At 35.1% G+C, this 11,366-nt stretch overlaps 1 long non-coding RNA gene across 1 annotated transcript; it reads left to right on the forward strand.

Moving 5' to 3' along the window:
- The first annotated feature begins 10,008 nt into the window (after positions 1-10,008).
- LOC148699285 (uncharacterized) lies at positions 10,009-11,177 on the forward strand. Its single transcript, XR_015966094.1, has 2 exons — positions 10,009-10,322; positions 10,910-11,177. It is a non-coding gene; the product is annotated as an uncharacterized LOC148699285 (long non-coding RNA).
- The last annotated feature ends 189 nt before the right edge of the window (positions 11,178-11,366 follow it).

Consider the following 11,366-nt stretch of genomic DNA (forward strand, 5'->3'; position numbering starts at 1 on the left):
TCCCATACCATATCTCATATGGTGTTTGTGGAACAGATTTAGAAGGCACTGCATTTAGCAAATAAGCTATTGTGTATAGTGCATATCCCCAAAATGATATTGGTAGATTAGCGGAACTCATCATAGAACGAACCATATTCATCAAGGTTCGGTTTTTCCTCTCAGAAACTCCGTTATGTTGAGGAGTTCCTAGTGGAGTCCACTGTGATAATATTCCACACTCTTTGAGATAATCTAGGAATTCAGTACTCAGATACTCACCCCCTCGATCTAATCTTAGGGTCTTTACCTGTTTCCCAGTTTGCTTTCCTACTTCATTATTGAATTTTTTGAACTTTTCAAAGGATTTTGACTTGTACTTCATAAGATACACATAGCCAAACCGAGAGTAATCATCGGTGAATATGATATATTAGGAGAAACCTCCCCTTGATGTGATGGACATAGGTCCACATACATCTATGTGGATTAACGCTAGTATATATTTGGCCCACTCTCCTTTCCTAGTGAATGGAGATTTAGACATTTTCCCTAGTAGACAAGGTTCACAAGTGCCCATGTGGTCATTACCCAATGGGCTAAGATATCTGTCTTTCGACATCTTGCAAATCTTATCCTAGTTTACATGTCCAAGTTTAAGATGCCAAAGTCTAACTTGGTTAACTTCATCTCTAGCCCTTTTGGGTTTTGAGGTAATGTCGCTCTCAGGGTTGGTTTGGTATTGCTGTGTTTTGAAAAAAAGTTGCTTCTGCTGTGCTGTGAGAATAAGCAGCAAGGTGTTTGGTAAACTTTTTTGTAAAAGTGCTTTTGGAAAAAAAAAAAAAAAAACAGTATAATAGTGTTTGGTAAACTTTTATGTAAAACAACTGTGACTGTGTGAAATGACCAAAAAGGGTATAATACTAGATGTGCTATTTATTTAATTTTCTTAACAAATAAAAGTGAATTACTAAATATACTTTATTTTTAAAAGAAAAATATTTATAAATTTTATCTTAAATATTAATTAGTATGACAAACTAATTCAATTGAAATATTTTAGATTGAATAGCTATGATTCATTAGTACAATATTGTTAATGTACTTGAAAGTAGTCTAATTAGATGCATTCATCAAATCCAGTCCTACCAACCAAGCTTCAATTCCTTTCTCTGTCTCTCTCTCAATTTTCCCAGTTCTGTTTCCTGTCTCTGTCTCTCTTTCAATTTTCCCGAGAAAATTCAACATCAACAACCAAATCATGGAAGAAAATCACATTGCAGCTTTCAAATCAATCGCCAACGTCGACTACCACGACACCACATCCACCGCCGACCACCACGACACCGCATCCACCGCCATAAACGACTACAACAATATCCATCACACCCATGCCAACAAAGACCACGACTAGCAGAAGGTCACCGCGAAACGCCTGAGGAAGAAGAAAGAATCAAACACCGAAGTAATCAACAATCAGAGCAAGCTCGTCCCCAGCATCGTGAGTGCCAACGGAAACGACATTTTCCAGTAGCTAGAGAAACAATTAGAAAACCGGCGCCGATGGATTCTTAAAGCTCAGAGGGCCAATGTCGACCTCGACGATGTTGCTCCAGCGATATCGAAGCTTAGGTTCGACGACGAGGATAGGGATAATAGCGATGATGAAGCTGCGGCGCAGAACGTGAAGGCCGAGGAGGCGAAGAAGGGTAGGATTGCCAAAAACTTTTATTAAAGGGTCACTGTTCACCCGCATTTAGGTTTGCGCAGAAGTTGAAAAGCTAGTTTTTTAAAGCTGCCTTTTGCTGCTTCTATTTTTTGGCTTTTTTTCACCTAAAACTATGAAAAACAGCTGAAGTTGGGAGTTTACCAAACACCAAAAACTCTCCCAGTTTTTTTTAAAATCACCTTAACCCCAAACCATACCTCAATACAGTGCATCCCACTACTTGTTTCTAGGTAAAAAAGTTCCTCTATCATATTACCATGAGAGCTTATATGACTGTTCAAGTATAAAGTGCAACTCATTTTGTCAAACAATACTAAGTTCCCATCTCGTAAAAGTATAGAGATGGAAATCAAATTCTTTATACAAGAAGGAAAATATAAACAATTTTTAGGTTCCAAGACTTCCCCAGAGGGTAGTTTAAGCATGTAGGTGCCTACTGCTTTTGCAGAGATTTTAGTGTCGTTCCCAACTCGCACAATCATCTCCCTATTGCGCAGTGACTTGCTCCCTGTTAGTCTCTGCAATGAATTGCAGATATGTTGACTAACACTTGAATCAAATATCCAGGAATTGGAGCTTACTGTAAAAGCATTCTCTATGACAAAAATAGTCCCTTCAACAGTTCGTGTCATAAGGCTCGCAATGCGCACCCTGTATTTCTTCTTCCAACGTTCATCCTTTCTACAATGAAAGCATGTTCCTTTGGATTTTCTTGCCTTCTTCTTATGCAACCTTTTCCTTGTGATTGCATTCTCACTCCCACTGTCCTTTTTGAAACTTTGTTCAAACTCACAACACATGTCAATCATCTTGGTAAAAGTATGATCAAATCTATTCACTTTATAGTTTACTATAAACTTAATGAAATCATCCGAGAGAGATGGAAGGAAAAAATCTTGGGCCATTTTCCTATCGATGCAAGTTCCTAAACTCTCAAGATCTTGAAAGATCTTTTCCATCTTTTGTCCATGTTTTTGGACCGATGTCCCCTTTGCCATTTTGGCATTCAATAGACTACAAACATTTGAGAATCGTACGTTACTTGTCTCAATGTTATGCATCTTACGCAAACTATCAATCATGGCACAAGAAGTGTCCATATGCTCATATAGCTTCTTAAGCTCCTAACTAAGTGAAGTGAGGATTAAGCATTTGGCTTGTAAGTCATTCTCATAGTGTTTAGCATAATTTCGACACTTCTCATTTGAAGCTAGTTTCGTAGGAGGTACAAGAGGAGGGGATTACTTAAGCACATACGATATGTCATTCATCTTTGAGACATTCTCAATGTGATGATACCAAGCAAGGAAACGTTGGCCTCTAAGGCCCATTTTGTCAAAGTATAATGGTAGGTGTAATTTTAGGCATGTTGTTAACTACATAACATAATAGAAATCGTATTAGATTGTTGATTTTAAAACTACTTGATTGGGTCTTAAATCAAATAGTACCACCCACTATTTTTGGCAAATTCCAAATCCCTCAATGTAATCCGAGAGTTATGTTGAACTCGTAGTAGGGTATGGGTGACCCACCATTACCAAGCCCACTTCAGAATTATATCATTTTGGCTAGCAACAATAATGATGAGAGGATAACTCTTAGCCATTTACAACTTTTGTAATTACCCATTTGTTTTGGTCTCTAGAGAATGATTGCCTTAGAATTATATCATGTTGGCGTCATTGCACTTAGTTATGTCATTCCCACCATGCTAGTTTATGTAGGGGTTCAAGCACAACCTCAGAATTATATCATGTTGGTCACACTCGTTGTCTACACTCACTTCATCATATATGTTTATAGACTCCTCCTGGGTGTAAGCACATACTTTGAACTTCCCCATTATAGGGTGAAGCCGGTGTATGAGTCACAAACGATTGGAGCCTACCACGGTGGAAGGCCCACAAAGAGATGTTCAAAGCATTTCTCGCTTATCAACTTAATATTCGTTGTGAGGGAGTAGTGTTGGGCTACATCAATTTTATTTTAGTCTTATTAAAAGAACTTGGGCCTATCACAACCATTGGTCCAAGTTTATATGAATTAATAATATATAATACTCCCACTATTTCGATGAAACAAACGAGACTATATGGAACTACTAACGAATGCATTGCATCCTTATATGGACTATATAGTCATCTTAGGTCTTAGGATGGTTATGAACCATTTGATTTGATCCAACACGAGCCTTGTGTTGGACCTTGGGTCTAAGGTAGGTAGTTGTTGATTTTAGTTACGCGTTTAATCTAATTAAACTGTTATTTCCGATTGGGCGTTGCCACGTTGGACCCAACTATTCCAATTTGCATGCAAATAAAGAAAAATGGAATACTTGAAATAAAGAGAAGGGCTTATGCCATTTTACAACACATTTGATGGACTTATGCCCATTTACAACACATTGGAACTAATCAAATTAGATTCAAATCTAAACTACTTAACCCAAACATTCATAATGTAAAGCGGCCAATCACATATTTCAATTATCGAGGCCTTTGGTTCATAATCACCCTTTTCTTAATCAATCACATTAACTAAGAAAGCAACTTAAACAATTGGTTTTCAAATTCATAGAATTGATTTAAATGGAACTAAATGAAATGAAAATCCAATTCTCATTTAAAAAAACAAAACCATTTTGCTCTCTTCATAACTTGGGCCGAAAATGCAATGACCACAACTATTGGACCACAATGCTAAAACATAAACTTTTGGGGTCACTTTGTAAAAACACAAGAGTCCACAACTTCATGTAATTACAACTAGAACCCAAAAAATTTCAACAATAACAAAAACTTCATTAAAGGAGCAAAACAATTTGTCCTTTAGTGATTTTGGGCCTTTACATTAAAATGTAAACTTTTGGGTCAAAGTGCAAATACACAAAAGTATCAAAACTTTATGTAATTGCATAAAAACCCCAAAAGTACCCCCATTATAGGGGTGGCTGGTTTTGGTAGTTGAGTGAAGGGTTAGTTTTTGTTGAAAATTCAAAATTTCAGAGTGCGTTGAAAAAGTGAAAGGTATGGGTTGAATAGTTGATTGGCATGGTTGAAAAGTTTGATTGGTATGGGTTGTAAGATGTAGGTTTGTCAAACAATAAAGACACCAATCATCCATCACCAATCAATAACAAACCAAAACTTTATGAAAAACAACAAACACATTGAATCAAAACACCAAACCTTTTTGTTCTTGGTAAGAACATCAAGAACATTGAAGAACACACATGAAAACTCATAAGAGCTCCATGAATGTTTTCACTTAATAAAACTCAAATTTTCACTACACAAAAGAGGGTTAATATCCTAGGGTACTTAGGGGTTCCTAATGTCACTTTAAAACAATTTTAACAAGACAAACATGAACCCAAAAATCCACCCTTTGGATTTGGCCGAATTTCCCCACATACATGACACCAAATTTTAGTTCCAATATTCATGCTTAAATGAACTACATCTACAACATTTGAGATGCCAAATTTTCAAGCAAAATTTATATTCAAAAAGCAAGAACAAAGCTTGTAACATTTACAACATTTAAATCACAAACCATGAAAAACACAAAACCCAAAAGGATTCACCATACACTAGACCTAGGCTCTTGATACCACTTGAAGGAAAAGTTTTCTCTTAAACATGTGAGAACATTTGAACACATAAGCAAACTAATAACACTTTAAAGTAGGCATGCATTCAAAAACAATTCTAAATCCCATGACTTTCAAAGCCTAGTGAATGGTGAACCACAAGACTCTTTAACAACATTAAAGAGAAGGAAGTATTTTGAGATTCATTACCCTTGAAGCTCATCCTTGTTTACATAAGGGATTCACCCAAGTGGAGGGCCTTCAAGTCACCTCATAGATCCTTAGATCTTCCTTGTGATTTTCTTCCTTTTGATACTCCTTTGCTCCTTGAGGATGTGAGGAAAGGATCTTCAAGAACACCAAAGGTTCGATGTCTCTAAGTCTCCACACCAAGGATGAGGTGTGAAGATGAAATGGATGACTTAGAGGAAGAAAGATTGCTAGCTATCCTTCCCCTAAGTGGCCGACCTCTATAGAGAAAAAGAGAGAAAATGTTTCTCTTCTTTGCCTCAAGAAAACCCTAATGAGAGAATGGCTATAAAGTTGCCTTTATATCACCTCACAAGTGAGTGGCAAACTTGTAATAAGTCAATCAACTCACTCTCCCTAAGTGGCCGGTTTTAGCTTTGTTTTTGGGCTATTTTTCTATTTAGTTTTCGTTGTGACACAATATAAACTCAATGGGCCTTATGGACCAAAAACCCTTTTGGGCCCCGTAACCCAAAACTAACTTAAAAGGCCCAACACGAACCTTTCTTATAATTAATTAACTAATTAATTAATCTTGACCATTCTCAATTAAACCATTTAATTGCTTATATATCTCTTTTATATCTTCACATTCATCCTTACTCGGTGTACGATTCATTAGGTTCCATTTAGCGGGGCAGTGGGCGATTGTTACTCTTAACGATCGATTGTGAATTGCAACAACATTTCAGTTCTCCCTTTGATGAAGATTAGCGTTTGCTAATCTTCAGGGCTTCCACAAACCATGAGTGACATCTAGCAGTATGTCATGGCTACCCAAGTTAAGTAGAAGTGGTTGGAGAACCTATCCAGTTACAATTACCATGCAATACGACCATTCTCTAATACAATACTCTTAATCACATTGTTTGAGTGATAGTTTGTTTCATGTCTACTATCCAATGTGATACTTTTCTATATGATTCAATTGAATATGATTTGGAACAAACTTCCTAAGTCATATTCGTATGCTTTGGCCAAAAACTCCCGTATCATATCTTAGAGTATTCTCCCTCCACCATGAAAGGTTAGAGATCCCTTTTGTGCATCTATATGCCTACATGACTAGATAGCTTAACCCCAACAATGTCGTGGACACTCTTGATGGAATGCCTTTGACATGATCAAAGATCAATGACCTAACTATTAGACATCTATGATGCCTCAGGTAAAAGGGCTACTTTGCATATTGCAAACTATGAGTTCTTACATGAGATATATGTTTGAACTCCTTTTTTTATCATTGTTCAGTGTACTCAATTACCTTTTGAGCACCTATTTGTTTGTCTCAATGTCCAACACTAAATGACTTGAGACTAGTCATACTCACACTTGAGTTAATATAACACATGCTAACCTTAGCGGATTGTCAATGCCCAATTGGCAATCCTATGGCTAGGAACGTTTTAGGAATGAACATAAAAGAAAGGCCTCGTTAATCTAACTTACTTATATTTCTTCTCTCTTAGATTAAATATATTCCTTGGATTCCCTTATTGCTTAAACACATAATACAATAAATAGTGATTAACAATAAACTTTGCCCTTCATTAAACATATAATAGTTTAACACAATAAGTATTCCAAAAGTTATTACATCAAATGAGTGGCTTTGTGGGCATACTTCCAATATATGCTTAGAAAGAAGGCATTGACTACAATGAGGTATTTTATCTTGTTGTAAAGCATTTTTCTGTTCGTACTTTGGTAGCTTTGGTTGTGGAGTATGACCTTGATTTGGCACAACCTGATGTTAAGATGGCGTTCTTACATGGTGATTTGGAAGAAGAAATTTACATTCTCAGTCATAAGGTTTTAAAGTTGCTGGTATGGAGGTTTGCAAATTACAGAAGTCATTGTATAGTTTAAGACATCATCCACGACAATGATATAAGCGATTTGATCGGTTGAAGTTCCAGCAGAAGTACACAATATGTCATTGTGACCACCGTGTCTATTTTTGCTAGTTACAGGATGGTACCTTCATTTACTTGCTCTTAAACGTTGATGATATGGTATTTGCTTGTATGAGCAAGGTGGAGATTGAAAAATCAAAGACTCGGTTGAGTAATGAATTTGATATGAATGATTTCTAAGAAACAAAGAAGATATTGGTATGGAGACTTGAAAGAAATTGAAAGAATGACAACATTAGTCTAAAGCATTATCTGAAGAAGGTACTACATGTTTTGGAATGAATGACAAACCAAAACCGGTTATACACCTCCTATTTTTCATTTCAAACTTATTGCTTATGTGTCTCTTAGAACAAAAGAAGAGAGTCAGGACATGGGACAAATTTCATATGCTAGTGTTGTTGGCAGCTTGATGTATGTTACAGTGTGTTAGGTCTGATGTCTCACAAGTTGTTAGTATTGTAAGTAGATGGTTTTGTCATGAAAACAATGATTATGACAAAAACAATGATAATATGTATAATCCAAGAAAGGGCATTGATGAGTTGTGAAATGAATGCTACAATATATTCATGGGTGGTACTCGAGTTCCTATGTATGATTATGGAGATACATGAATGTGCAATAAAGAATCTTATTGCCTTTTACCAATCGTTGAATAGAAGGTGATATCCCCAAAACCACTTGAAGAACCATCTCGAAAATCTCTGACCAAGAGTAACTGTTGATCAAGCTATGCTTGTAAGAACTGCTTCAACATAAGATGCATCGTGGTGATCATAAATATCTATATGTGATTTGACATTATTCCATAGCACATAAATCATGATCCGAAGATGTATGATAGAAGAACTGAGTTACATTGTAACTACAATCAAGGTTCAAAGGAGTATCATGATTAGTTCGTGTATACTTCTTTTAATCCAGGTAGCCATGAAATGTTGTTAGGTGTCATTCATGGCTTGTGAAATTAAGTTAATTAATTGATTAATTTCACTACCGACTTTAGTTACAACCTAAGATGCCACACACATGTGGTAGTTTTAGCAATGTTAACAGGATGATGATTAGATGAACTTAATTATTAATTATATTAGATTAATTATTTTGGGCCCACTGGACATGTTTTAATTAAATAAGTTTCAGGCTTTATTTTATTTAATTAAAAATGGGTTCAAGTCACAAAGATCAAATAGGCAAGTCATTGGGAAAGGGATTCTCTTTGGATCGCTTTCCAAGTGATTGTGCTTCAATTTCAATATCCTGATTATTTAAATAATTATTCACAACTACAATTTCTCTTATTGAGATTTTCGTGACATGAACAACTTAATATTGATTTCCACAATAACTTTGCCAAATTTACACGTGCATATAAGGACGGAGCTAGTGTAGGCCTAGGGGCGGCTACCCCCACTCATTCGAAAAAAAATGTATGGTTGCGTTCTAATTCTCAATAACCAGCCCTAATTAAACTACAATTAAAAAAATTGGTAGGCAACTAAACTAGTCTACCGTTTTGGATCCTAAATACCCTACCTGATGATAATTTAATTAACAATTAATTTAATTGTGCCTCCCCGTTTATCTAACCCTAGGTCGTTAATCCATACAAAACTCATCACACCATGTACAGCAAAGCAATTCCAATCCTCAACTTCTCCAGATTTGTCCTCACCTTTCATTCAACCAAAACTCAATTGAATTTGGAGTGTTATAGACAGTTGGAGTTCAAGTAATCAATTATCAAAATTCAACACAAGAATTTTACTCCACAAGGTATTTTATAGGACTTTACTTCATTAATTTGTTTTTGGCATTTCAATTTAGAATTTAGCTTTCTAATTTAGAGATCAATGGATGAATGATAACATGATTATTTTTATATAAAGAGATATTTAATGAATTGGTAATGATATTGTTATGCAACGCTTTTAAAACATGAAAACGATTCGAGGAATAATGTAATATGTTGTATGAAAAACTTTATGGATTAATATATTAGTGTTTTGTTCAATAAATTCTTGAGATTTTTAATTGTGACTTTGTTGCTTGAGGATGCCCTTGCTCATACAAATCTCTGGCTTCATCCTTGCGTGCATATGAATCATATATTCACTTAATATAATCTCGATTCTCGACTATTGAGATTTTAAATTGCCATCACGTTCAACATAGACTTTAAGGGAAAGAGCAATTAAATTAATAGCAAGTAAATCAATTCAATTACATAAAAAGTGAATCATAATAAGAATGATTAAAACATAATAGTCCCCTAAATTGAAGATGATGAAACTCTGTTTAACACATCATCAAAAGTGTTATGATAACGTGTTGTAGGCATATCTTACTAAAGAAAAAGAAAAAGACGGTTATAGAGAAAAAGAAGTGATTGAAGAATTCGTGAGTGATATTACTCATGCCTCACCTTTATTCATATTAATAAAATAGAAAACAAACTTGCAGCAAGTAATACAGTTATACAAGAAAAAATATCCTAGTTCGTAAAAATATATACATAATAAGATTTCTGCAATCATATTTCTAATTAAATTATAACTGCATTGTTATTCACTTTCTTTTTGCCTCTCCTGGTTCTTCCGCCGCCTGTTCTGACTTATGGGAGAGAAATCGTTCGCCCAGTCACCCTGTTCTCTCTCTCCATCCTCTCTCTCTCCTCTCTCTTTTCTCTCTCCTATCTCTTGTATAGCTTTGAGAGAAGAAGAATTAGAAATCTTTTCCAGCTTGAAGAATTTCTCTCTGTCCTTGTGAGATTGTATTTCTTCAAATCTCAAGTAGATTTATGCATATGAGATACAAAATTGGACAGTGGGAGTCAGCCAAGTTTTTGAAGGTAGTCATATTTCCTACAATCCTTTCAAAGTCTGAGTCGTCGGATCGATTAACGCCTTGGTGTGTTCTTCCCAAATAACAACCAATTCTTAGATTTCATATTTATATATAAAGCAAGGAACTTTTTTTTATGCTCTATTCATTCCAATTCATGGGTTTCATCTCTTTGTGCTTGTTTCGATTAATTTTTTTAGCTTTCTTTTGCCATTATATGCTTGAAATTCTTATTCAATACAGACTTCATATGTGTGTTGTCTACATATATGTATATATTATATTATATGTGCATGTGTATTTATATAAGACAACCATTTGCAGCTTTTTGATACAAATCTTTGTTTTATACTTTGTATTCGAGAATTTTGATTTTATAGTGAGATAAACATGGATTTGGTTTCTTAAATTTCTAGCTCTATAACCACTTTCATGCTAGTTTTTCGATCTAATATCTTTGACTTCTTTGTATGTTCGGTGCAAGTTACAGATTTGTCTTGCTAACAAAGCAACTTGTACGAATGAAGTTTTTTACATCATGTTGTTACTTGGTTTGCAATGATTGTTGCTTATATTCTATATATGTTCATATAGATGGGTGCCATGGGCTCGAGCTAAATCTGGAGGATATTATGGTTGCATGCCATTCTAGTGGGAAAAGGGGCGTTCAGAAGGAAAAAGGGATTGTACTTTCTTCATCACTTTAGTCATTTAGTTGTATGGACATAGAGAAATTGGATCAACAAAAAGCATCGTAAACACGAAGACCGACATCCTTAGAGATCATCATAGGTATTTTGTTTCATTCATTGAATTTATAAGTTTAGATGACATAGGTAAATAGTGTCGGAATTTAAAGTTACCTTCATGTATTAGAATTCTAGAATCTCTACTTTATGTTGACATAGGATAATTTGGGACATGCTTACTTGTTTGCGTTTTCTTTTCTGCTTGGGAAAATTATCATTAAATTGAAACAAATAGGTTAAATTTAATATCATTTAGAACATTCTTTATAAGCGTCTGCTATAGGTTGAGGGTTGGTATTTAG

Source organism: Pyrus communis, chromosome 1, assembly GCF_041283825.1.
Source record: "Pyrus communis isolate YQ-2024b chromosome 1, ASM4128382v1, whole genome shotgun sequence".
NCBI classification, from domain to species: domain Eukaryota; kingdom Viridiplantae; phylum Streptophyta; class Magnoliopsida; order Rosales; family Rosaceae; genus Pyrus; species Pyrus communis.